This window comes from Rousettus aegyptiacus, unplaced genomic scaffold (genome assembly GCF_014176215.1).
Source record: "Rousettus aegyptiacus isolate mRouAeg1 unplaced genomic scaffold, mRouAeg1.p scaffold_m13_p_13, whole genome shotgun sequence".
NCBI lineage: Eukaryota > Metazoa > Chordata > Mammalia > Chiroptera > Pteropodidae > Rousettus > Rousettus aegyptiacus.
In genome coordinates, this window is record NW_023416288.1 from 64,233,025 (window position 1) to 64,258,661 (window position 25,637).

General features: G+C 37.2%; 1 protein-coding gene and 1 pseudogene across 6 annotated transcripts in view; one reads left to right on the top strand and one right to left on the bottom strand.

The window, feature by feature from the left end:
• GRM8 (glutamate metabotropic receptor 8) overlaps positions 1 to 25,637 on the top strand; it is a 674,240-nt gene that overhangs the window by 183,489 nt on the left and 465,114 nt on the right. The gene's annotated exons all lie outside the window — the stretch shown is intronic.
• Positions 7,925 to 8,043, bottom strand: LOC118610824 (annotated as a pseudogene).

A 25,637-nucleotide genomic window follows, 5' to 3' on the forward strand; every position in this document is an offset into this window, starting at 1 on the left:
CATATGGTCTCTGTCAACTACTAAACTCTGCCATCATAGTTTGAGAGCAACCATGGATAATATGATTGTTCCCATAAACAATTTTTTTAAAATTTTTATTTTCCTACAAAACAAATTGTATAATCTGTAGTTACTTATTCCTGGCCCAATGTATATTGTTGCTAAATGTTCAGTGGAAACTGCAATGTAGGGATTAAATTAAGAAAAATCTTGATTTCTACATTAAGACCCATGTGTGATAAAAACTCACATCAAACTAAGACTTCAGTGGGCCTTTTTTAATCTGATAAAGAGCATCTAACGACAAATTATGACAACATAAATCTTAAAGGTGAATCTTTAGAATATATCTTTTAAAGAAAGTAAAACAGGAACGTTTCTATTTCCTTCTCCACTTATTATGATACTGTTAGTCTTGGGGAATATAATAAGACCAAAGAGAAATAGTTTTAAGTGTAAGGAGGAAGAAGGAAGAAACAAAATTTGTTCTTACTTATAGATTATATCATTATTTAAAACAAAATTTAAGATGATCTACAAACTATTTGAACGTGAGAGTTTGCAAGGCTGCTAGATATAAACTCAATTAATATTAATTAATGATGTTTTATAATAATAAAAGTCAACATTTATATTGGATTACTGTGTCAGGTAGTTTGTGTATGCTAATTTATTGACCTTTCACAACTACCTTATGAGGTAGCTCGTTATTATTCTCATTGAAATTTGTGAAAACTGAGTCACAGAGGAATTAAAGAATTTATCTGTGATGACAGTATGTGATGAAACCAGGGTCAACTGACTTAAGAATTGGTGATATTTCTTCTCTTACCCTTATATACCAGAAGTAGCCTATTAAAATTAATTGAAAAAATAATTTTAATGATATCAACTAAAATTACATGGTCTTTAGGAATAAATAAGAAAAATCTGTAAAACCATCATAGAGAAAATATAAATATTATTGAGAGATAGAGAAGACCTGAATTATTAGTGAGATAGTATTGTTTACTTAAATTCATTTAGTAGATGTTTCAGCACTGCAAAGTTGTGCTACAGTGTGTGTATATGTATATATGAGGGAGTGTGTATGAGTGTGTGGGACTTGACAGATTCTAAGATTCATATGGTAACGTAACATTGTAAGGATAGCCAGACAATTCTGAAATAAACATGTAAAAAAGCAAAATACAAGGACTTGTTTAAAAATTGATTTATAAAAAGGTTTCAACACATGGCACAGTTGGGAATTTGGAATTGGCACAGAGATAGGGACAGAGGACAGAACAGAATAAGTAGCTTGAGAAAGTGCCCCCGCACATATGGGAACTTGGTGTCTGATTGAGATGGGATTGCTGTCAGTATGGAAAGAATGGACTCTTCATTGTATTGTTGTTGTTATTGTTAAAAAATAAATTAGGTCACTACTTTACATGATTTATAAAAATAAATTTTAGATGGATTAGAGACCAAATGTGAAAAATCGTATATAGGAAATGCAGTTATTAGATACATAGATAGATAGATAGATAGATAGATAATAGTGATATAAGAAGATATCTTAGTGACATCAGGGTAAGGAAATCTAATGGATTGGACTATGTGAAGTTGGAAATTTTCTGAATGACTAAACACCCTAAAACAAAGCTAGTCCATATCCTGATAGAAGGTATTGGCATTTATGTCCAGTCAAAGATTCCTTTAAGTTATTTTTTAAAAAGCAAATAATAGTTAAATAGAAAGTAGGCAAAGAATACAAGTAGGTTTCACATAAAAGAGGAAATCCAGAGGGTTGGGGATGTATGAAGTCATAATCATACTAGTGAGTAATCAGGAAAATGGAAATTAATAGGAAACGGACATGCCATTTTACCTTTATCTTTTATCTTAAAAAGAATAAAATGATAATGCCAAGTGTTAATGAGCAAATAGTAAAGCAATGAGAGTGAAAGGCGGTAAACCTCTTTAGAGAATAATTTGATAATATTCATTAAAGTTTAAAGTACACATATCCCATGACCTAGTAATTCTGCTCCAGGTAAATGCCGTAGAGGGACTTTTGCATATGTATAAAAGGATTTCATGCAATTTTGTTTGCAGTATCAAAAAATTAGAATAACCCAAATAAACTTTAGTATAGAAATGAACAAATGAATTTTGAAGGATGCATAAAGAAGAATATTCCAGAAGTTAAAGAATTAACTGAACTAATATTTACTCATTCAACAAATATTTGTTAAGCATCTACTACATGACAGGCACTGTTTATGTGCTCAGGATACATTATTGAATAAAGCAGAAAACGTCCCTGTATTTCTTACAGTCTAAAAATTAAAAGACTAAATACAATATACAAAACAAATGAATAAATTTAATAGCATGTACAAAGTTGATAAGTGCCATGGAACAGCTTAATCAACAGCAATAAAATTTTAAGTCATACATTTGAGTTGATGAAAGAAGATTTCAGGAAATAAAACTAAAATCTAAAATATTATAATATGTACAGGTACACACAAGTGTAGTAAAATACGGCTATTACTCACTATGCACCACAGTCATGGCCTCATGGCTCACTGTAAGAAGAGAGGGAAATAGGATTTAGGAAATATAAATTTCTTCATCTGTAAGTTTTTTAAAACAAAAAAATTGAAACGAATATAACAAAATGTCATTTGTTAATCTTGGATGATGAGTACATAGGTTGTTGCTATGTTTTTTTTTTGTGCTTTTTTATATATAAAAATAAATGATTAAGAAAATGCCCGACCCACAGCAGCGATCGGTAAACATCAGTCATTGCTGCTATCATTTCAATATTGTTCTTGTTCAATTCTCTGCCACAATAGCCTTAAGTATCCCTTACAGCCTGCCCGACCCCAGTCCTGGCTGGACTTTCCCACCTAATTAACTCTGCTGTCTTACTTGACATGGAGGGATATGGAGTTTTGAGCCAAACGTTCCTCTTCAATGATAGAGAATACATATTATTAATTTGTGTTTTCCAAGTACGTAGCATTGTTCCTGATCACAGGCACTGAATGAACGAAAGAATGAATTAATCAAAGCTTCCATTTTGTCGGCATCAGGAAGACACTGATAAATTCTGAATTGAGGTGATCCTGGTTTGGGGGCCTGGATGTCATATGTTTCAGCCCTCTCTCCTGAATATTACACTTCACTGGCATTATAAGGGGAAATAAAATGAAATGTCTCAAGCTCTTCCCTTTTACAAATGCAGTCTTTGCCTTAAGACCTGCTGACCCCAGCCCACTGTCTGCACCCCATTTTGTTTCTCTCTTTTGGGGTCGACTCTGAATTCTGGGGACTTCAGAAAAGGCTCACTACAACTTTCTGCTCTGGGTAATTTACCCCTACTTACCTGACCACAGACATGCTAATTACAGTCATTTACAGGAACTACTACCATTTATTATTAATCACCATGAAACTCCATAATTCAATATGTATGTCATTATTTATTCCTCTAACACTAATTGAACATCTACTCTCAGCCATAGTGCTAGGTATTGAAGATGCAGGGATTGAATTTGCATGTCAGATTAACTTGGTTACATTTTGGTTTTGATTTGAATCTGACAAATTCTCTCTTTGTGCATGCTTGTTTTTTTATGTTCTATTTCTCACATAGCAGGTTAGATAGCTTATATCTTTAAAATAGGCATTTTGATTTTCTACCCAGAAGAAAGAAGGCGGGCTCAAAAGAAGTGGGGGCGAGCGAGTCCGTGGGATATTGGGGCCAAACCCCAAATACTACGTTTGATTTTCCCACACCAGGGTCAGCCGAGCTAAGTCCTACCTTCTGTATCCCCTGCTTTGGACACTACTCATCAGGGTCATCACTATCTTTATTTACCTTATTAATTTGGCTGGCTAATAAATCTTTTCACAAGGAATAGAGAGGTGATTTACAGAACAATTTATTATCTTCCATGTGGCCAGAATTCTTCAGTCAGTGGGGTTTGATTCCATCAGCTTTTACTCCGCTGAGTGTGGAACGATATTTCTGTCTGAGGGAAAATGAAAACATACTGTAGCTTCACATGGTAACCAAATTGGGAAACTAGCTTATTCAGTGGAAATTTCTGTGGGCATTTATATTGTCTGAATGAAATGTCCTTCCTGGACTGTCCAGAGCCATGGAGGTTTCCCAGTATGGACAGCCATGAGGATGCAGTTTTCATATTTCCAGATGCAGGGACTGTAATAAACTGACAGCCCCAACTTCCATGCTCTGAAATCCATCACCAGTGCTGCCCATAAGCAGTTTTCAGCCGGTGAGTGAGCATGGCGGGGAGTACCAAGGCAGCCCATTCCCGGAATACAGGGCTCTCTGTGGCTTTGCCAGACCTACCTTAGACCTGCACCATGGCCTCACACTTCCCTCCCTCCCTCCCTCCTTCCCTCTCTCCTTTTCTTCCTTTTATCCTTCCTTTCCTTTATTCTTCACTCAGAATCAGACCAGCCTTGTGGGGTCTTGGTTCTCTCAGCCTTCACTGGCTCCCTCCTCATTTCCTCTCATAGGAGTTTCTTATAATGTATTAGTTTACTACAGCTGCCATAACAAATACTACAGACTGAGTGGCTTTAATGAAGGCAATTTATTTTCTCACAAATCTGGACGTTAGCAGTCTGAGATCAAGATTTAGGCGGAGTTGCTTTTTTTTCATTTCCTTGGCTGGGAGATGGCCGTCTTCTTTCCTCTTTCTTCTTGTGGTCCTCCCTCTGTGTCTCCCGAGTGAGTCCTGATTTCCTCTTCCTATGAGGACACCGAGCCTATTGGATTTGGGTTCACCCTAGTGACCTCATTTTAACTTAGATATGCTTTATCCTGTTTCAAAGCCTTTAATGTCTTTAAAGACTGTATCTTCACATGCAGTCATATTCTGAGGTACTGGATGTTAGAACTTCAACATAAGAATTTTAGGGGAGACACAATTCGGCCCATAACAACTGAAAAAATATCTTTTGCTTTTAATCCAGTCTGAGTGTTTGCTTTTTGGAGGACATGGACTGACACACCCAGTCTCCCTAACTGGTTCAGATTGTAATGCAGTGAGTTTGCTGAGTCCCTGGGCACTGCAGCCGGTGGAGGAGAGCTCTCCTTACCTACCAGCTGTTTTTGTGAGTTCCCAAAATTTTCAGTTTTAACTCAGACTTTCAAACATTCCACTTGCTTTCACCATATACAAAATAATATGTTTTGCTATGGTTAATATGATTATATGAATTTACTAACAACCATCATTAATTTTAGTTGTTATCTGCTCAAGTATAATCATTATTTTAGTAGGTTCAAACCAAGAAGTTGAAGAAATACCTCTTATCAACCTGCTACTTCATTTTACCAAGGAATATAAAGTTGGGTTGTGTTATCTACTGTTGGTAATTTTATTATTCTATTTTTATTATTTAAGCTTTATAGGCAACTTTATAGTTTCTGGATTTTTCACTTGCTTTTTTTTTTAAAACTAGCAGTCAAGATATGAATATATATTTCTGTAAGTAAATAAATAAAAATATAATGTTCTAAAGTCCTTATTTATAAGCATTCATTCAATGATTGTATTATTTCATTATAATGTAATGGGTACATTAATATGAAATAAAGAGTTCTTTAAAATCTTGAATATCATCTATATCACAGAAAACAATTTTCTGCCTGAACTGGAATGCCCTGTCATCAAATTCATATCCTGGATTTTATTTAAGGCTAAGTTCAAAATCCACTTTCTTCATGTAACCTTCTTACTTTGGCCCTTGCAATGCCCCCCTCCCTTGTTTCTGTAAATCAAAAGTACTGTAATCTTGCATATTGTCTTGGTTTTTCTCTAGTGATTTCAGATATGTATGCAAGCTCTGGTCCCCATAACAAGATTATCAATTTTCAGGCATCTCTTGCCGTGTTATTGAGATGATAAGGGAAAAACAAAAGGAGCGTAAGATATAGTTCCCATCAACGTCTCCCTTAATGTTGGAAATTGTGAGGCCCAACTGATAGGAAACAACTTTTATCATAAGATTCAAAATGCAATTTATAATAAAATTAGTGATATATAAGTACACTGCCATAAAACTTTAATTTACATGTGGTAATTAGTCATAAATTATAAGTATATTTAATATGTAATTGTAATTACCATTTCTTTTACACACTCAAACTATGTTTGATAATTCTTAGGTATACATTAAAAGAATCTTTCTTAATTCTTAGGTATTTATTGAAAGCATAAGAGTTGGCAGGTGTTGCTGAGACTATGTATAGTGTGATTTTAAGCATACGCACATAGACATAAACACACACCCAAAGCTGAAATTTAGTATCTATCTAGCCATGGTTTTTTGGGCTCCTTGAGCTCTGAAGGGCTAAAGTACCTTCTACTTTGATCCCTGCTTCTGCAAGCTCCTTGGTCCACCTCTTTGCCAACTCACTTACAAGGTCCTGATGGTCCCTGCTCTTTGCTCGCTTCTGTCCACCATTGAATTTGTCTTTGGGGCCTGAGGTCTGATCTGGTAGACACAGCAGAAAGCCATACTTTGAGAAAAAGGAGGTGGATGGGATTGTTAGGATGCCCGTTGTGACATGAAACAGGGCAAGGACATGACAAGAAGGCCTGAAGTCACCATCATTTAACAGTGGAGTGGGAGCTCTGCACTGGTGACAGAGAATTGAGAAATTCAATGAGTTCCCATTCTTCTGGGCTTGCAGCAAGTCCTGGAAAGTGATTCTAGAAGTCTCGTGCATTCACTCAAGCAAAGGTTTATTCCCTGCAATCCACGGACCAAGGTCCAACTTCGGAGATTAAAAGAGCTCTTGGATATGTACTTCAAGATTTTGGATTGGGGGCGAGGGTAGTATATCCCTTTAGCAAAGGGGTCTATGACTCAACAAATGGTTAAAACCATTACAACATCAAGTAAAATGATTTTCTAAAATCCATTTTTGAGCTGATGATGTCAGGGGAAAGCATTAATAGTTGGGACAGGGAAGGTTGAGAGAAGCAAAGGGATAGGCAGTATTGTCTCTCCTCTCTGATGGTTTATTCTTATCTACTTTAAGTTAAAAGCAGGGGAAAACTAAAAAGTAAATGTGGGTCATTAAATAGAATCAGGAAGAAAATTAAGGTGACTATAAAATATGTTCACTTGCTCAGAATAGGTCGCAAATTCAGCTTTAACCAAAAAGTGAAGCCTGGTTAGTTAAAAATGCCATAGGATCCATAAAGGAAAGATAGAACAATCACTTTGGAAAAGTGATGTCCTTTGTACCAAGACCAGACAGGACTCTCTCGCAAGAATCTTAATGAAGGGGACTCTGTAACTTAACAGTGTCCTCACAAACCTAACGATGCACCCATAGTCAAATCACATAGAATTGGTTACTTGGCAACTTGCCATTTGGCTCTGTCAGTAATAGAGCCAATTCTGTGGCTCTGTAATGGACCAGTACTGTGAGAGTTTAACTGCCCAGTTCTTTTGTGCGGTGAGCAATAGATTTTTCTAGCATATGGAAAATGTATGTGCTTTAAGGAGTCCTGCCAGAGAAGGGATTCCTTCCACATAGTTGATAAAACATAGTTTGAATTAAGATTGTAGAATCTATGTTAAGACTGACATGCCTTAATCATAGTCCTGGGGAAAGGGTAAACATATTCTTGGGAACACTGAAGAGCCTTTGTTAAACATGTTCCTGAACAGAAAGCTACCCTGCTTCTATTTACAAGGATCCAAGAGAGATTTACTATTTGTGTGTCTCAGACAAGTTCCTTAACTTCTCTAGGCTTCTATTTTCTGTTTTTCTTCTCCTTTTTTTATTTTTTATTTTAGGCAAAGCAACCCTTGGTTGACCTCACAGATTGCAAGGACCTTGTCAGCTTACGATCTCTTATTTTAAAAGTTCTCATGTCTACAGCACCTGGTCTTCCTAGGTGGTCTCCCATCCAAGTACTAACCAGGCCCAACCCTGCTTAGCTTCCAAAATTAGACGGGATTGGGCTTGTTCAGGGTGCCATGGCCATAGACTTGGCTTCCTTTTTCTAATAAGTTAGATGTAGGTATGAACTGCTCTTATAGCAACTGAGTGAAATAAAGTATAGAATGCTGGACAATGTTAGTTATCATTTGTTATTTAATTGATAACTAAAAAACAATTGGACACAGCTTAACAGATGTATTGGTCTAAATCTCAAAGAGCCTAATAATCTTCGTGGCTATGATACAAAATATTACTGATGAATATAGAACAAGTCAGCATTTTGCGATTAAGTGCTCAGATATCTGGAGTAAACAGTAGAGGAAATCAGAGGGGAAATATCTGTTAAATTGTCAGGGAGTGGTTTGTGGAAGATGTGGCATATGAAAATAGAAGAGGGAAAGGCTTGAGTGGAGAGAGCAACATGGAGAAGCCACCTGATAGATAGGCAGGTATAGCCGAGTAGGGATGGGAAAATGCATGGCACTTTCGGGGAAGCTAGAGGGTGATGCAATTAAACATTTAGGGATTAAGAAATATGGCAAATTCCCATCATACCATAAGGCAGCTTGCCAGTATCCATGCCATTGACTAATTCCCCACACTCTACAGACTCTGACACTAAACAAGGCACTGAAGGTAGAAGATGGATGGAGGCTGCCCCTACCCTTGGAGGAGCTCAGCATTTAGTCGGGGAGATAGACATGTAAATAGGTAATTACCTGAGAAGATATTGGCACACCGATGTTCATAGCAGCTTTATTCACAGTGGCCGGGACATGGAAGCAACCGAAGTGTCCTATGCTAGATGATTGGATGAAGAAACTGTGGTACATATATACAATGGAATATTACTCAGCCATAAGACGAGATGAAATACTGCCATTTACAACAACATGGATGGACCTCGAGATAATCATGCTAAGTGAAATAAGCCAGACAGAAAAAATTGGAAGTCACATGATATCACTTATATGTGGGATATAAACCTAAAAGCAACAAATGAGCAGGACAAACAAACAGACTCATGGACATGGACTATAGGATAATGGTTACCAGAGGGGAGGGGGAGGGAGGAGGAAGGAGGGGAAAGGGGTGTAAAATGAATCAAATATGTGGTGACAGAAAGAAATCTAACTATGGGAGGGGAACACACAGTCTAAATGTATGTGCGCCTTACTGTTAAAGTATACAGCTGAAACTTATTGGATTTTGTTAACTATTGTCGCCATAAAATAAACAAATAGCCAAAAAAAAAAAAAAAAAAAAAGGTAGTTACCATGCAGAATGTAGAAATGGGAAGTGGGTGCTATGGGTGACTGTTCCAAGTGGCCAAAGGAGATGTGGGAGAGCAGACAGGGTCCACAAAGTGACCAGTCAATCAAATAAGCCAATCACTCAGCTAATGTAGGCAGACAACATGGTCTTGAGTAAATGTTTCACTAAGTTGACTGATTGCTTGAGTGCATCAACCTAATCAAGTGTTTGCGAGCATTATACAGACACAGCCTTAACGATGCAAATATTATAGTCCCTTGTCTTTGAAATGATTTGATGGGACTGTCCAGGGAATCTGAGTTCGTAGTGGTGTATAGCCTTTTTTTTTTTTTTTTGACTTTCTGTCCCATTCTGAGAAAAGCTTTTTAAAAATAGAATATCATTAACTGTTTAAAATACAGCTCTGCATGTATTTCCAACATTGACATCATTCGTATGATTTAAAAAGATATATTTGAAATCTCTTTTTGAGGGCTAAAGTTCTTTGCCTGGCCGTTCACTAGAAACTGATGTAAACCCAGCTGTTGGAGTTTATGACCATAACCACTTTCTTAGGTTCTACTTTTAAAGCTCTGCAGATTTTTTTCTATGCCCACTCTAACCAAGCACTTTTAAAATGACTTCAGTAAAAGTTCAGAGTTTTATAGGCCTTCCTACAGTAGTGCTTTTTAAAAGATGGAAAGCAGGTTCTTTCCTTTTCCAAAAAACCAATTTTGTCTCCATGATCCACTCTGCTGCAGTGTTCAAGGTTATTCGAGGGATAGAGCGAGGGCAATTTTGCTTATATTCCCTGGAGCTTATACCATACGTGACACAATGAAAACACTGGATTTGTGGAAGGTCAAGGATGTACCTCTGTGACACAGATTGTGTAACCAATTTTGTAATCTGACTCTGCAGCATCCTGGTCTGAATTTGAGTAACAATAACCACAACTATAAACCTTGCCACTTAGGGCTTGGTATGGAGAGGAAAAGGAGGGAAAGGGAGAATAGGGTTACGACAGCAGAACAACTGTTGGTTGATTGTATGGTGAGAAAGTGACTTTACCCCTTTGTGTTATTTTTGGGGAAATGTGCCTATAGTAGGCTCAGGTTATAAGGTCTCTAAAATGGGCTCTGTCTCACTGTCTTTGCAATCACATGATCTATTCAGGGACCATAAACTCAAATGCTTATAGAGGTGGGGCCAGGTTATAGAAACATAGCTCATTGGGCCAAGTATGATATAATAGGGGCTAGTATTGCTTATGGCAAACCAGAGAAATGTACACTCATTTGTGTAAAACAATGAAGGTTTTTCTGCAGATCTGATTTTGACTACTGAGTATTAGCAGTTTGCAACTTCTGAATTTAAAGTGCATGAGAAGAAAATATATTTCCATGTAACCGATGAAGAGATGTGCAAGTTAATTATGCAGCAGTGTCCCTGTATAGTTTGCCTTCCGTGTTGATCTCCGATTTGATTAATGGAATGAGGAAACTGTGGATAGGGACATTCCATCTTGGAGATTCAGAATTTTCATTCTCTCAAAAACCTATTCCATTAGACCCTGGCGATGAATCTTCCAAGCTTTAAGTTTTGTGGCATGTCTTATGGACAGCATAATTTGTGATTTGCACTTAGTGCTTATAGGGAAATAATTAAATAGATTAAAAGCAATGTGTTCACACATATGATTTTAGCTTTCATTATTAATGAAGTCCATGCTTTTTAATGTATGTATCCAGAATTTAGATGAGGGAAAATTGTTCTGTGGGTCATCAGCATACACAAACACATACATATATACACACACATAGATAGAGTATGTATATACTATATACTATATGCTATATATGTTATGTATATACTTCTTAATCTTTAGCAATTGTGATTTAATGTTTAGGTTAGGAAAGTCCATTCTAGCTCGAGGTTTATGGGAGAAATGTGCATAATTTTTTCATAGTCAATAAAATGCCATGATTATGGGATTTGGGGGCAGAAATCCCAAATTTCCATGTTTGAATTCTGGTTCTAGCATTTATGACTTGTACAACTGTGAGCAAACTACTTAACCTCTTTAATCTTAAGTTCCCTCACCTATGTAGTCTTAGCATTTTTGTAAGGCTCAATAGAAATGATACAAGTAAAATAGCCAATTAAGTCCATGGTTCATAATAGGTGTTTAATAAATGTTTTGATATTGCTATTGTTACAATAATAATTAATGTTGTTAGAGATATAGGTATTAAAATCTGATATAAGGGTCATAGAATATGTTTAGAGTAAGTCTCAAGAATATATAAGGCTTAAAATACAGAACTTTGGGAAAAACTGGAAGAAAAAGGTTAAGATTTTTAGGATAGAGAAGATGAGGCTGAAAAAAGAAAATATTGCTTTTCATTCTGATAAAAGCATATGTTACCATTTCTATAGGTGAAAATAATTAATTAATATAATTAAAACAATATGCCATATTGGCAAAAATCAAGAAAAGAAAGTAATTTCTAGATGGAGACCCACTGATTAAGGACATTTAAAATGGCATTTGAAGAAAGTTTTAAATAAAAGCTTCCAGGTTGCACAGCAAAAAGATCTTTCCCAATTCAGTCTCCAGTAGAAATGAAACAACAATAACAACAAAGCAAAATCAAAATTTTAAAATAGAAAACTCTTATTCTCCTTATCTTATAGAAAAAAAAAACATAAACTCTTTCTCTCACTACTAAATCTGGATGTCATCCATGTTGGGAAAAGTGGAGTTCTGAGAAGGAAACAGATAATTTGAAGGCTAACCCATCTTTTTTTTCCCTTCATTTTCTTCAATTTCCTATGTTCATGCATAGTTAAAGATTTGGGCTCTTTATCTCCAGTGGAAATTAAGATTGGTATTGATTTTTTAAGTACCCCAAATAGATGCAGTAAATGGACCTTTACAAAGTACAGAGTGTCATTTTTTTTTTTAAGGAGCATTGCTAGAAAGATGGTAAGAACAGTCTTCTTTGGTGCTAGACTGCAAAGCTCAAGCATCCCAGAGAGTGTGTCCTGGGTGGACAATGGGCAGAGGTCAAGCACTACCCATTCCGAAATGCTGCTAGAGGCCAGTCAGCCACCAGTGAAAATGAGTTGAATGTCATAGGGTTGCAGGGCAAGAATCCTGTTGGAAATATTGATACACGATTAGGGGAAATGCCAAAGCGGAAAGTGAGGGACCTGATGGAGCGTGTCTATGAGGATTTAGTTCCTGGGATGAGCACCGTGGTGTCAGGAGGACTCACAAAACAAACGAACTGTAGCTCTGAAAACTACTGGACCATAAAATCTCTTTTTAAAGATTTAAGTTTGGAATAAGTAATAGAGAAAGAATAGGCTCACTACTTGGAGATGACGATATAATAAGATAGATTGTGGAAAAAAGGAAGAAAACTCTAATATTTTCTATTTCATCATTTCTATCAGAGCAAATAATTTTAAAGTTGGGAAAAGGCAGGACAAGGAATATAAATAATATGAACAATTAGTTAATTCCTGCTATGGACTGAATCGTAACCCTCCAAGATCCATTGGTTGAAGGCGTAGGCTTCAGTGTGGTGATATTTGAAACTGGGGCATTTAGGAGATAATTAAGGTTAGATGAGGTCATGAGATTGTGGCCCTCATGACTGGATTAGCGCCTTTATAGGAACAGACACTGGAGAGGTTGCTGTGGCTCTTTCTGTCCCTGCCATGTGAGGACACAGTTAGAAGATGGCCATCTGCAAACTAGGAAGAGAGCACTCGCTAGAATGCAACCACGCTGGCAATCTGATCTGGGACTTCCAGCCTCCAGAACTGTGAGAAAATAAATGTCTGTTGCTTAAGCTCCCCAGTCTGTGGTATTTTGCCGAGGCAGCCAGAGATGACTAATACAATTTCTAAGATCGATAAGGAGATAATAGAAGGTCCAGTTACTGTCATTGCTCTAGGCTCAGCAATAGAACTTCTGAAATACTAATGGAATGTAAAGATTGGGACCCGGAAGTGTGGGGTTCTATGGACATTTATGGAACTTAAGAGGAGTCTGAAGATAAACAGGTATCCAGATTTTCAAAAAGGTACAAAGGCTTTGGAAGATCAGAATGACAATATTGATGCTATTCAGGGTAGTTTGTGATAATCTAGAAAATAATGTAATTTTTTTAAATGAGGAAAATAAGCTGACTACGCATGTATAGTGCTGACTTAACATATCTTTAAGGATAAGGTGAATTACTTAATAAATCATTGGAGTATTGTAGATGTATCATATTTTTATTCCACTGGGGTATATCTTAAAAGTTCCACAGTTTTTATAACAACTAGGAGAGAGAGAGAGAAAAGAAAAAGAAAAAGAAATTAAAATGTAGCCTGCCTGAGAGTAACATTAGAAAAATTTAGGTGGATTTTTAGTTGGATGATTCAAAAAGTGCCCATTAAAACAGAGGTCTCTATAGAACACCCCAGGCTTCTGAATTGGCTCCATTCTCTGCATATGATTGAAAAAAATTGTAGTTTAAATGAAGCTATAGAAAATATGTCTGTCAAATTTGCAGATAATGACAAATTTAATATCTCAATATCAAGATTTTAAAAACCTCTGGAGACTGGAACAAAAGGACAAAAATAAAAGGAGGATATGTGATGGAGCTAAAGATAAGATTCAACATTTATATTTGAAAAAGGCACTTAAACCAGTTTGGGAGGTGAAGGTCTGACTTGACGGTAGTTCCCTTAAAGGAACCCTGAGGTTTGTTGACCATGTATTTAATGTGAGACAACTATGTGGTTCCTCTGCTAAAAAAATAACCCTATGTAACAAATGACCAAGTTCTAATACAAGCGTAAGCTGCATTAACAGAGGAGGAGCATCCATTTCTCAGTCTGCTGCTCTTCGCTGGTAGACCACATCTTAAAAGTAATATTAATGCTTCAAAGAAGGGCAGTCAGTGGGTCTGGAAACCATATGCCATAAGGAGGAAAGGAATCATCATAAGGGGTTATCATCTCTATCTGGGAACCTTTAAAAGGGATGCCATGCAGGAAAAATAAATGTCCTTCTGTTGTTGTATTGGGCAGAAATATAATAAAACGAATGCACATTTTAGCTAACTAAAAATAAGATATTTTTTATTTTGAAAACTAAGGCCATTCAGCATGTTATGAGTTGCATTATGATGTAGTTAATTCCTTGTTTTAGAAAAGTTCAAAACAGGATTCATTTAACAAATCTTTAGTGAGCACCTATTATGTGTCGATCACTTTCCTGGGTGCTGAGGGTAGACCGAGATGGTGGAGGTTAAGAAAGGAATGAGTTGAGATTGGCAGAGAATAAATCAATACATGGCAATGCTATTTTCCCGCTTAGTTCTAGAGTTGGGGTTTGGACTCAAAGCTGAGGACCCGAAGAACTATGTGCACCTCTAACTTCAAGGTGTTGGTGAACACTGGAACAACCCTCCTGCAGTGCTTACTGAGAGGCACCAAGTAAGAATGAGCTTGACCACTAAGTCCACTATTACCAGTCAATATAAGAAGACTGAGAAAAGTGGGGAGTCAGCCCGTTAGGGTGTGTATATTCAGAGCCTGGCTGTTCCTTTCCCTCCCCACGAGGGAGAGGTGGGAAGTCCTTTCCTCTCCTTGGAGCCAAGTGTGCAGGGCTCTGAGTGAACCAATAGTGGGGTGTTGCCAGAATGGTGGCCTAACATCCCATTCCCTGCTAGAATCCAGAGGCTTTCAACACTGCCTTGGGGTAGAGTGGGAGGAGTTTTGGAACGTTTTATTGGAGCCTAGCAGGAAGCCTCCATCCCTGAGCCCTCTCTAAAAAGAATAAGGAGTGGCTGTTTGATACGTACCCCTGAAGATTTGTAACCCTGGAGTCCACTGACAGAACCTAGGAGAGGAGTGCGTGGTGTGCCTAGGAAGACAGAGTAATCCTTACATCATCCTGCTTAGTGGCAGCCCTCAACGAGGATGTGTGTGCAAGAGGACTCCAGTTGGTAGTGTGTCTCTACTTTTTTGGGGAGTCATTTAAGGAGTAGCCAAGTGCAGGAGCTAGACCAAGTCTTGGGGCTCTTAACTGGGGGAAAGACAAAGTGTCATGGCCGCTGCCCTGGAAAGGTAGGGAGAGGTGCTTCTCTCAGAAAAGCCCACTCCTCACCTCAGCAGATTTCTTAGTCAGAACCATCTTGAATCAGAATAAGACACTAAAAACCTTTTTCCACCAATATGTGTCCAGGCACAGCAAAAGATTCCCTTTGATGAAAGTGGGGAGGTTGTGCATGTGTGGGGTCAGGCGGTATGTGGGAACTCTCTGTACTTTCTACTCAATTTTGCTGTAAACCTAAAACTGTTCTAAAAAAATTAAAGTTTATTTAAAAAAATGATAGCTTACCTGACAAGGAGACTCCCTCTCTCTCAGAGTTGTCTAGAATTGATATGATTTTAATTATTAAAATAAAGCAACTTTAGCCACTTCCACTGAGAGCAAGCCTAGCACCTCTATTTTTCAGAAATATAAAGATTTAGCTGAACAGAGATAACAGAGTTTACTTCTGGCTAGTTATCTTGTGGACTGTCTTTGGACAGGATATTGAATGCCAGTCATGTACAACACATGACTTACAAAAGAAAAAGGAAGTGAATGTTGAAGATCAAGGAGAGTTCAAGAAATGTTTAGACATGCCTACCACAGCATCTGGCTCTTACTAAATATCTAATACCTGTGTGCTCATGTGAATGAATGAACAAATGAACTGTGAACTAAAAGAGAGGCAGCTCCTGATCTAAACTAGCACACAGCGGAATTGAAAACATAACACTTTGGTAGGGAGGAGGATAGGGGAAAATACTGTCATGTCCTGGAAGTCAAACAAAAGAGAGAATGAGAGGGAGAGGGAGAGGGAGAAAGAGAGGGAGAGGGAGGGAAGGAAGAAAGGAGGGAAAGAGGCAGCGGGGAGAGAGAAAGAGAGAGAGAGAGAGAGAGAGAGAGAGAGAGAGAGAGAGAGAGAGAGAGAGAGAAAGAGAGAGAGAGAGAGACAGCGTGAGCATAAAAGAGAGAGGGAAGCTGACTCTTCCTTCTTTCTTACTTGTGCAGCTTTTCTCCTGGGTGTGGTGGTTAAGATTGAGGTTCTCTGAGAGCCTAGCGTCTGATGGGATAAGAGTAGGAAATTTAAAGAGAAAAAGGAAAGGCGAAGTGTGTGAAAGAGCGGATTTTCACTCCATTCTCTGCCATAAGATGCTAAGGTCTGGCCTTTGATGGAGAAGAGGGAGAGTAGCTTTGAATTAACTTTGTGATGAGTACTGAAAATAAAAAGGGCCAAGTTTTAAATACCAGAGTGAGACTGCTGTCAGTCACACGTGGCTGAAAAGCTGTGGAGTTTGGCCAAGATGCTGGAGGAACCTATTTCTTCTTGAGAGAGGAAGTTGACACGGTACTGTTGGAGGCAGCATTTCCTATTTATATTCCAGTAAGTGGAGATTGCTCCACAAATGGGTTATGTAAAAACAATTATAGGCAGAAGTGAAGGAAATAAAATAGAATGAGTCACAGAGTATGATGAAGGGGGATGGTGGGAGGGAGAAGCTTTCTAGGTAAGGGTATGAGTGAGACCACCCCAATGAAGTAGGCTTTGAGCTAAAATCTTCATGAAAGGAAGAAAGATAAGAGTGGTGAGATCTGTAGGCAAAGACATCAGCAGATGCTAAGGCCCTTAGGTGGGAACAGGATTGGCCAAGGCAAGGGACGTAAAGACCAGCGTGACTAGAAGGAGGGAAAACATGGCATAAAACGAGGTTGGGAATTGGTTCCTGTGAGGCCTTGTAGGCCACGGGATGCAGTTGGATTTTGTTCTCAGTGTAAAGATAAGTCTTAGGAGAGTTTGATCAGGAGAGGGATGTGTTCTGATGTATGTTTGATGACTTTGAGTGATGTGTGGAGAATGGACAGAATGAGGGCGAGAGTGGAATGGAGACCAATTAAAAAGCAACTAGCTCTATTTTCTCAATTTAAATAGACACAAAAATATTAAATCTCAATTGTTGTTGTCATCATTAACAATGAATGAAGAAAAGCCCCAGAAAACCGTGGAAAGTCCTGCTGGCTAACACTGGACAGGTCATTTTCTGTCTCCCTCAGTTTAATAACAATTATAAAATAATTGCTATTAAAGTATTAACAGCTGCCATGTATGAAGGGTTACTATGTGCCACACCCTGTGTTAGGCATGTTTTTAATTTTATCTCATTTAATCTTCATGAGAATATACACCAGAAATGGCATAGAAGAGGTGGCAGCTATTAATAACCAAATAAAAGACATGACAAACTATCAGTTTAGTCAAGCAAATGATTAGCCATGCAGTGATTTAAAACCAATTCCATGTTTGACTAAATTTCATCTTTTCTAAAAATGACTTTATTTACAGGCTGAGCCTTGGAGAAAAGACTTTCACATCAGAAGAAACACTTGAAGTATTCTTCTCTAGATAGAGAGATATTTTGAAGTCACAGGCATTGTCAGGAATACATCTTAGAAAAATTACCAAATCCTTTTCTAAAATGCCCTTCAGATGTTATGGTTCTTAATATTCTGAAATTTTATAACACATAGAAAAATCACATTGGAACCCACTATTTATGGAGTGCCTCACTTTAATGAGCAAACAAAATTCTGTGGAGCTGTGCAAATATTAAATGAGGGATGACCATGGGTTTAAAACTGGAAATTTTCATCAGCCAAGGAGATTTTTTTCATTCTGTCTCCTTGAATTCAATTTTACAGTTTTTATTTGATGAAATGATCAAAGCCTATTGCTTCTCAGCTAACATCCCTTTGAAATGTATGATTAATAGTTTAAGACTTAAAGGAGAAATAATCATGGTTTTGGGTTTCAGAATATCAGCAGTTGTTGTGAATATTTGGAAAGAGAAATAAAATCAGTCATTAAAAACCAACTTTCAGGTGTAGAAATCAACCTCCCTTTTCCCTGTACAGGTGAAATTATTCTCAGTGTTGGTCCTTTTTGAGTAGACACCATGCGGTACCACTGACAGCATTAAGGGTGTTGGCATTCATTGATAATGAAGATTTAAAAATATGTTTGCTATAATAAGAAACTTTAAATAATGGATGAATAAGCAAAGTTCATAAGCATTTTAATTACATTCTAAGTAAATAAAAAACACCCGTGATAAAAACAGCGAAAGCCTGTTATGGAGAAAAGAGTTTGGAAAATAAAAGTGCTACTGAAAACACAAAGAAGAAGTATTCCTGCTGAGTATTAGAGAGAAATGTGCCCTGCAAATGGAAGTATGTGTGTGGCCGCTCACACTGGTAGCATATGCAGTAAGGGACACGGGTGAGTTTCTATAGAGTCAGTTATATCTTTATATTTAAAGTATTGTATTATTATCATGCATTGAGAGCTTACCTTGTGGCAGGCTTTTTGAAAGGCACTTAAAAATGTGTTATCATAATATACATGTTATTCCCAATTTATAGATTTGGACACTGAGGCTTAGAGAAATTAGGTGGGAGAGTTCGGTTTTGAACTCAGGTCACTATACTATTCTGCCTTTTAGGTTTGGTTTTAAAAGCTGTACAATTGAGGTGATTGGTGAAATAAAATCTATAGGAAGTATAATATTCTCTCATTAAAATCAATAGGATTTTATTGACAACTAAAAAATTCTCAGTCACTGATGCCTTTCTTTCCCAGTTCACATTTGTCTCCTTAGATGAAATCATCATGAAAACTAGACTTGACCTATTCTTACTTGCCTTTGCCAGCGGCTAAATCCTTTGTTCTACCTTGACCCCCGCTCCCCCATTCCTCTTCATTCCTCTTTCCCTGCCAAAGGTGGGTGAAGGAAGCAATCTGTGGTGCTTTGGGTTGAGAAAAGAGCCATTATAGTCATTTAAATTTAAAAAAAAAAATTTTTTTTTAGTTTTATATTAGAAATCAACATTTGTAATAGACACTCTATTACATTCTTATCTACTTCTCCATTTTTTAATGAATTAAAGTTTGGATTAATTTTCCAAACATCAGAGATCCTTATAGGCTGTAGTGGAACATACTTAAAAAACTATGGTTTCTAAGATTACTTAGAATTCAGATATTTACCATGTTGTGACCTGTGCAGCCATAATAAAATTTATACTGGAATAAAAAGACATCATCAATGCAGAGAAAAGTAATAAATGCTATTATTCTAAAAAGATCCAAGTGCAGTTTTAAATATGAATTACTATTATGTTTGGGCCATGAGCCAGCTAGTTCCTAGACAGAGAAGGTAGAATCAGTAAGTACAATTTTAATATTGTGCCAATTATTAATTGACTAAAACATAGGACTCAGGTTTGAATGACATATCATTTTATCATAATTCAACTCAATTATATAACTGGAATGGAAGAAAATAAAAATTTAAAAACATTCTCTGAAAGCCAGAGAGATAAAAATTGCTCATATTTTTTCATTGTGTTTTGTTGTAGTCTTTCAAATCTGTAATATATTTAGCACCTTAAACATTGAGCGAATTTAGTCCAACAAACTTAATAACTGGAAGTTGTTAACTCTGTGACAAAATAAATCTATTTTCTAAAAATGGTTTTGTGTGAATAGCTGAGGTCCCTGTATGAAATATGACAGATAGTAGATTTCTTGATGGCCTTATAGATGGATGTTGCCTTTTCCAAAATAAAATCTACTTAGGGTATTTAATCTGGGCATAATTTCACAGGATTAGAAGATCTGCCTTTTTAATTCATTGACTTAACTGCCCAAACAGCTGGCTTGGTTCTCATACCACCTACAGATAGAGAAGGTAGAATCAGTAAGTGCAATTTTAATATTGTGCCAATTATTAATTGACTAAAACATAGGACTCAGGTTTGAATGACATGTAGCTTTAGTGACTAAATCGGTCAGTAAAATGTAAATGACTTGTTGAAAGTTAGTAACACTTAGTTGCTAACTTTATTATTAGAAAAATAAAAATTACAAAGGCGAGAAAATAATTCAACAGTTTAGGTTTAAGCTTATTATATTTCTTAGAAATTTATATATGTTCAAAAAAATCTGTCTCTGCAGTAATTCTGTAGCTCAAGATCCTTAAAGGAAGAAATCGGTGAGATGTGGGACCCCCTAAGCCTGCTGGTCAGGGCAGGGTTTTGGTGGAAAACATTACTGACTATGGCACTCTACAGTGTGGAAGCCAAGACTTCAATCTCTCTGTTTCTCTTGGTCTCTGTCTCTGAAGTATTGCTGTATTTGCAATACTTGTGAATGTAAGTGGGTGTAAGTGGCTTTCTCCTGTAGCAGCCTTTTAGAAATGTGAAGGTATTATTCCTTGTAAGCATTTAGAACTGAAGTCGAAAGACTAGAAAGTGTTGGCATCCGTACATCACACAATTGCTTATCCCTTTTTCAGTAATGTTCTCTTCAGCACAGTGTGCATTCCCTTAGGAAGCTCTGTGGTGTTGCCTTTTTTTCCACTTAGTGAGGGAGCTTTAATGTCCTTCCTGTATCTACTCTGAATGGTAATTGGACATTGAGATTCTTGTTCTCTGATTTATGATGATGATGAGGGCAATGAAGGAATAATACAAATTTGGCCACTCTAACATAAAATAAAATCTCTGAATAATTACAAGGCAATAATGATGGTTCTCCTCTCTCCCCACCCCCATCTTTCTAGGAAGGAACCAAGGTGGCAACTCATTTGTATTAACAAATGAATCGACAGTTTTGTGACTGGCCAAGGAAATGTTACCATTCATAGTTTCTGCGAGTAAAAAATTGTCAGTATCTGGAAATATTACTGCTTTTTTATCAGTAGGGTCCTGCTTACAAATGTTTTGCTTTCACAGTCCCTTGTCTGCTAGACTGCCCTAAAATGAGTGAAATAGTCATTGAGATGACTTATTAGGTAGATGACGCTTGGTTAGGGGCTCTCCCAATGTTCTCCTAGGAGAGAGATTTGCTGTGTCTCTGTGCTGGTTCAAAATGAGGGAGACGGACAGCTGTGGAGCAGACAGCTGTGAATACATGGCTCACAGGGTCATGAGGAGATGGCAGTTCATCAGAAGCAATCACATCCTTAACCTTCTCTGCTGAGGGCTTTGCCCAGGCGTATTCCCCACCCCATATCGACAGGACAAGGAGAGTGAATCCTCAAAATTCTTTTCTATGATTCCCGATTTGTATTGTGATCACAGAATAGTAACTTAGTCTCTTAAAAATAGAAACAGTCCTTTGGTCTGCATGATGTTCCAATAATGGGCACAATTGATTTTTACCATCCTCTGTGTGTTTATAATCAGAATTTAAGTAAAAACCCTCTCTTCATGTTGCACTTAATTAGGTTGGGATCTGTTCTGCAGGAGCAATTTTTGCTTCTGTTTTCTTTCATGAAAATCCCCCAAATGCAGTTCATTACAGAAATGGTCACAAGAGAAGGTAAATAATGTTTTCAGAGGTTTACAGTGCAGTAGGCCTTTGTGTTCACTGTGTTGTTTATGAAGAATCTCATTTAATACTCATGAGCACAGTTATTCAGGAAAGCAAAGCTCAGACAGATTGGATAACTTGCTTCAGGTGACACAATTTGCATGTAATAGAGATAGGATTCAAAGTGTAAGGTTTTTGGCTTCAAAGCTGCCTGAGACTGGACACACTTTACAGTGAAATTCGTGCTACAGTGGACAGCATTATAGAATGTGCCAGTGTAATGGTTCTTGGTCAAGCTACACAGAGCTGACTTTATATACCCTTCAAAATGGAAGTGTCGTGACAAATCAATGTGCATAATTAGAAAAGGAAAATGTTGGGAACCTATTTATGCTTTAATAACTAAAAAAGCACTGGTCTCCTGCCAAACTGACATACATTTTTGGAATCTGAGACTTTAAGATACTCCTTTATATGCTACTTATGATAAATAATGCCATTTAAATGTCCACCACCTGCCACAGCACATGGCAGAGTTTTCAGAATACTTTCGTTACTTCCTTGGATGGTCTTGATTAATGTACAACAATGGAAAATGTTTTATTTTTTTAAAGAAAATTTTATGACATGACAACTAGATGTTTTTAAATATATCGGTTTTCTACAGTTTAAAGTTAAACAGCTTCCGGGGGTAACTTTTAGAGTTCCAAAGCATCATCCTAAATAAGGTATCACTTATTTTATTGTATAACTTGATTATCCCATGTATTTGTGGCAACAATAGTGCCTATATTGAAAAAAGGGACTGGAAGTGGTTTTCTGTTCCTATTTCTGTCCATGTCATTCATCTTTACTTCGATCACTTTTAACAATGATAACTCTCCCAGCCCCCTACAATCCTCTATCAGTTAGGAATTATATTTGACTGCAAGTAACAAAAACTGGTCTACATTGGCTTGACCAAATAGGAATTAGCTTTTCTCACATAACAAAAAGCCCATAGGTAAATAGTCTGGAATTGGTCCAGTAGCTCCAAGATGTCATTAAAATTCCAGGCACCCTGTACTTTTCAGTTGCATTAGCCTCAGTATGTGCTTTCATTCTTATGGTTGCCTCACATTACAAGATGGCTGCTTCAATTCTAGCCTCACAGCATCATTCAAGGTAGGAAAAAGAAAACCAGGTGTCACACAGGGAGGAGCTGTGCTTCTATCAGGAAAGCAAAACTTTCTAGAAATCCCCAGCAGCATTCTGCTTATCTCTTATTATTCAGATTTGTCATAAAATCACCCTAGCTGCAAGGCCAGCTGCAAAATTAGTCTTTTAGCTGGCCTTACTGCTATCCTAAAAAACTTAGGGTTCTGTTTAGTAAGGCAGAATGGGTAAACAGATACTGGGTAAACTTTTAGCAGTGTCTGCTCCAACATTTTCTGTACTGCCTACTTATAATTGTTTTTTCGAGACTAGAATGGGAAATACAGAAGGAAAGAAGAAAATGAGACCTCTTAAAAGTTACCATGGGCCTCTTCATTGCTATACACTGTGTGTTTTACTTTTATCTTCTGTAGTGTTGTAATATCTTTGCTCCCCCTGACTTTGTTATCATTTTTCTTCCTTCCTTCCTTCCTTCCTTCCTTCCTTCCTTCCTTCCTTCCTTCCTTCCTTCCTTCCTTCCTTCCTTTCCTTCCTCCCTCCCTCTCTCCCTTCCCTCCCTCCCTCTCTCCCTTCCCTCCCTCCCTCTCTCCCTTCCCTCCCTCCCTTCCTTCCCTCTCTTCCTCTCCTTCCCTCTCCTTTTGTTCCCCTCCCTTTCCATTCTCCTCCCCTTCCGTTCCCCTTCCTTCCCTTCTCTTCCCTAGTACAGAGTAGATCCTCAGTAAATATTTGCTGAATGAATTAATAATGAATGAATGAATATATTTTGAGGCTCTTCTCTCACCTGCTGTTTTTCCTTTTATTTTTTCTATGCATTCTATTTTGTCCTCATCTTCTGTTGTAACTTTAAGCATTCTTTAAGTGCTCTCATTCATATTCATCCTTTCATTTATATATATTTTTTCTATCCCTGCCTTTTTCTCTATTATTCTTCCTCTCTCTCTCACATGGATATTATCTTTATTCATAATTCCACATTTCCACCTTAGTTCTCTTACTCAGATGTCAGTATCCCACGTCCAATTGCCTATGAGTTTTTAACTAGAATGCCTCTCCAGTACCCCATGCCCAACAATTTTCAAATTATACTTGATGTAAGAAATGTCCAGACTTGTAGAGAATTTTTATGAGTTTATTTGAGCCAAACTGATGACAATTGCCAGGAAGCAAAATCTCAACAGATTGAGAAAATGCTCTGGAGAGTGGTAGTTTTGCAGCTTATTTTATACATTAGAATCAAAGGAGAAGATATAGGAGGGTTATATGAAATCTATTGGTGGTAAATTAAGAGGTTAGGAAAAAGCGAAGCAGGGAAATCTCTGGGATTGTATAAAAAGTAAAATGGAGACACACTTCTTTTACACTTGTGGGTATAGGATAGTTAATAATTAATATTTACAGCAAATAGAGATGGCATTCAGGTAATAAGATAATAATGAGGAATTCCGTGGTCTTATGCTCTAGTGGGTGGGTATGGCCCAAGGGGTCTCAAAAAGGAGATTGCTCTGACATTTCAAAGATATGTTATCTTAGATGCACAAAGGCCATAGAGAGGCTCACTTTAGGTAAAGATTGACCTTTATCAAGGAAGCCACAGGCCTAGGATATAACTACCTTCCATAACTTACTTTTAGTTAAGAATTTTTATTCATATATCCTATGTGGTTACTTTTGGTCTCTGAGTTTGTAGGGTCACCATGCTGGCCTCCCCTGAGCTTGGCAGGTTTAGTATGCGGGCCCCTTTTCATCACACTTTCTTCCTTGGTCATAAATTGATCTGAAGATTGTGTTCATGACCAACTTTTTGGTTGAATAATATGGTTCCATGGTGCAAGGAAGGCTCATTCCTAGAAGTCTTGTGTCGTCATTTATCTTGCTGAAATATTGGATGATTCAGCATGGGGCAAGACCATAACCTTGGATGGAAGTCAAGGCCTAGTTTTTTCCAAAAGGCTAAGGCATGTAAATGGTAGGCAGTCAGCTCTTATGGGCCTTCAATAAGAAGAAAAAGAAAAAGAAAAAACTCTGGATGAATAACCTGCAAGCCATGATGATCCAAGTTTTTCTCTCTGTCTCACTTTTCTGTAATTTGAATATAGTATAACATTTACTTATAGTTTGAGGACACACTATACACCTCTTTGATTTTTTTACAAACTGACCATGAAGCAGTTCCCATTTACTGATATTATTATTTTAATGTGGTCCATCTACTTCCCAAGTGTCATTCATTATTAATCTGATTCCTGTTAGTTATGCAATTGGGGATTGTAACTTTAAGGTTTTACAGGGGCCAAGGCTGTAAGAACACAATGGCCTAAATTACAATTACCATCTAAAAATTTCCAGAGGCCAGGAGGACAGTAAGAGTTTCATAAGTAAATTTCTGGGGCCTCAGCAGTCATTATAGAGGCATTTTTTTTTTTTTTTAGCCACTTCACCTTCCATCTGAATTAATATAGTTAGTAGTCCTTGTTGGGTTGTGGGTAAGTGCATTCCCATAATTGGATTCTAACATTTATACATAAAATTCCTTTCTTAGTATTCCTTTTCCACTAATCTACAACTTCCCTTGTTCTTATTTGTCCCTTTTCACTTATTCAGAAATAACCAACTTTTTAGGACAAACTACTTCCTTTTAACTTCTCTCAGAAACATACACATATACCTATCCTTCCTTCTGCAATAACATTTCTTCTAAATTTCAAAAGAGGAACTATAAAAAGTATAATTGATAATACAAAAGTTATCTTATATACCTT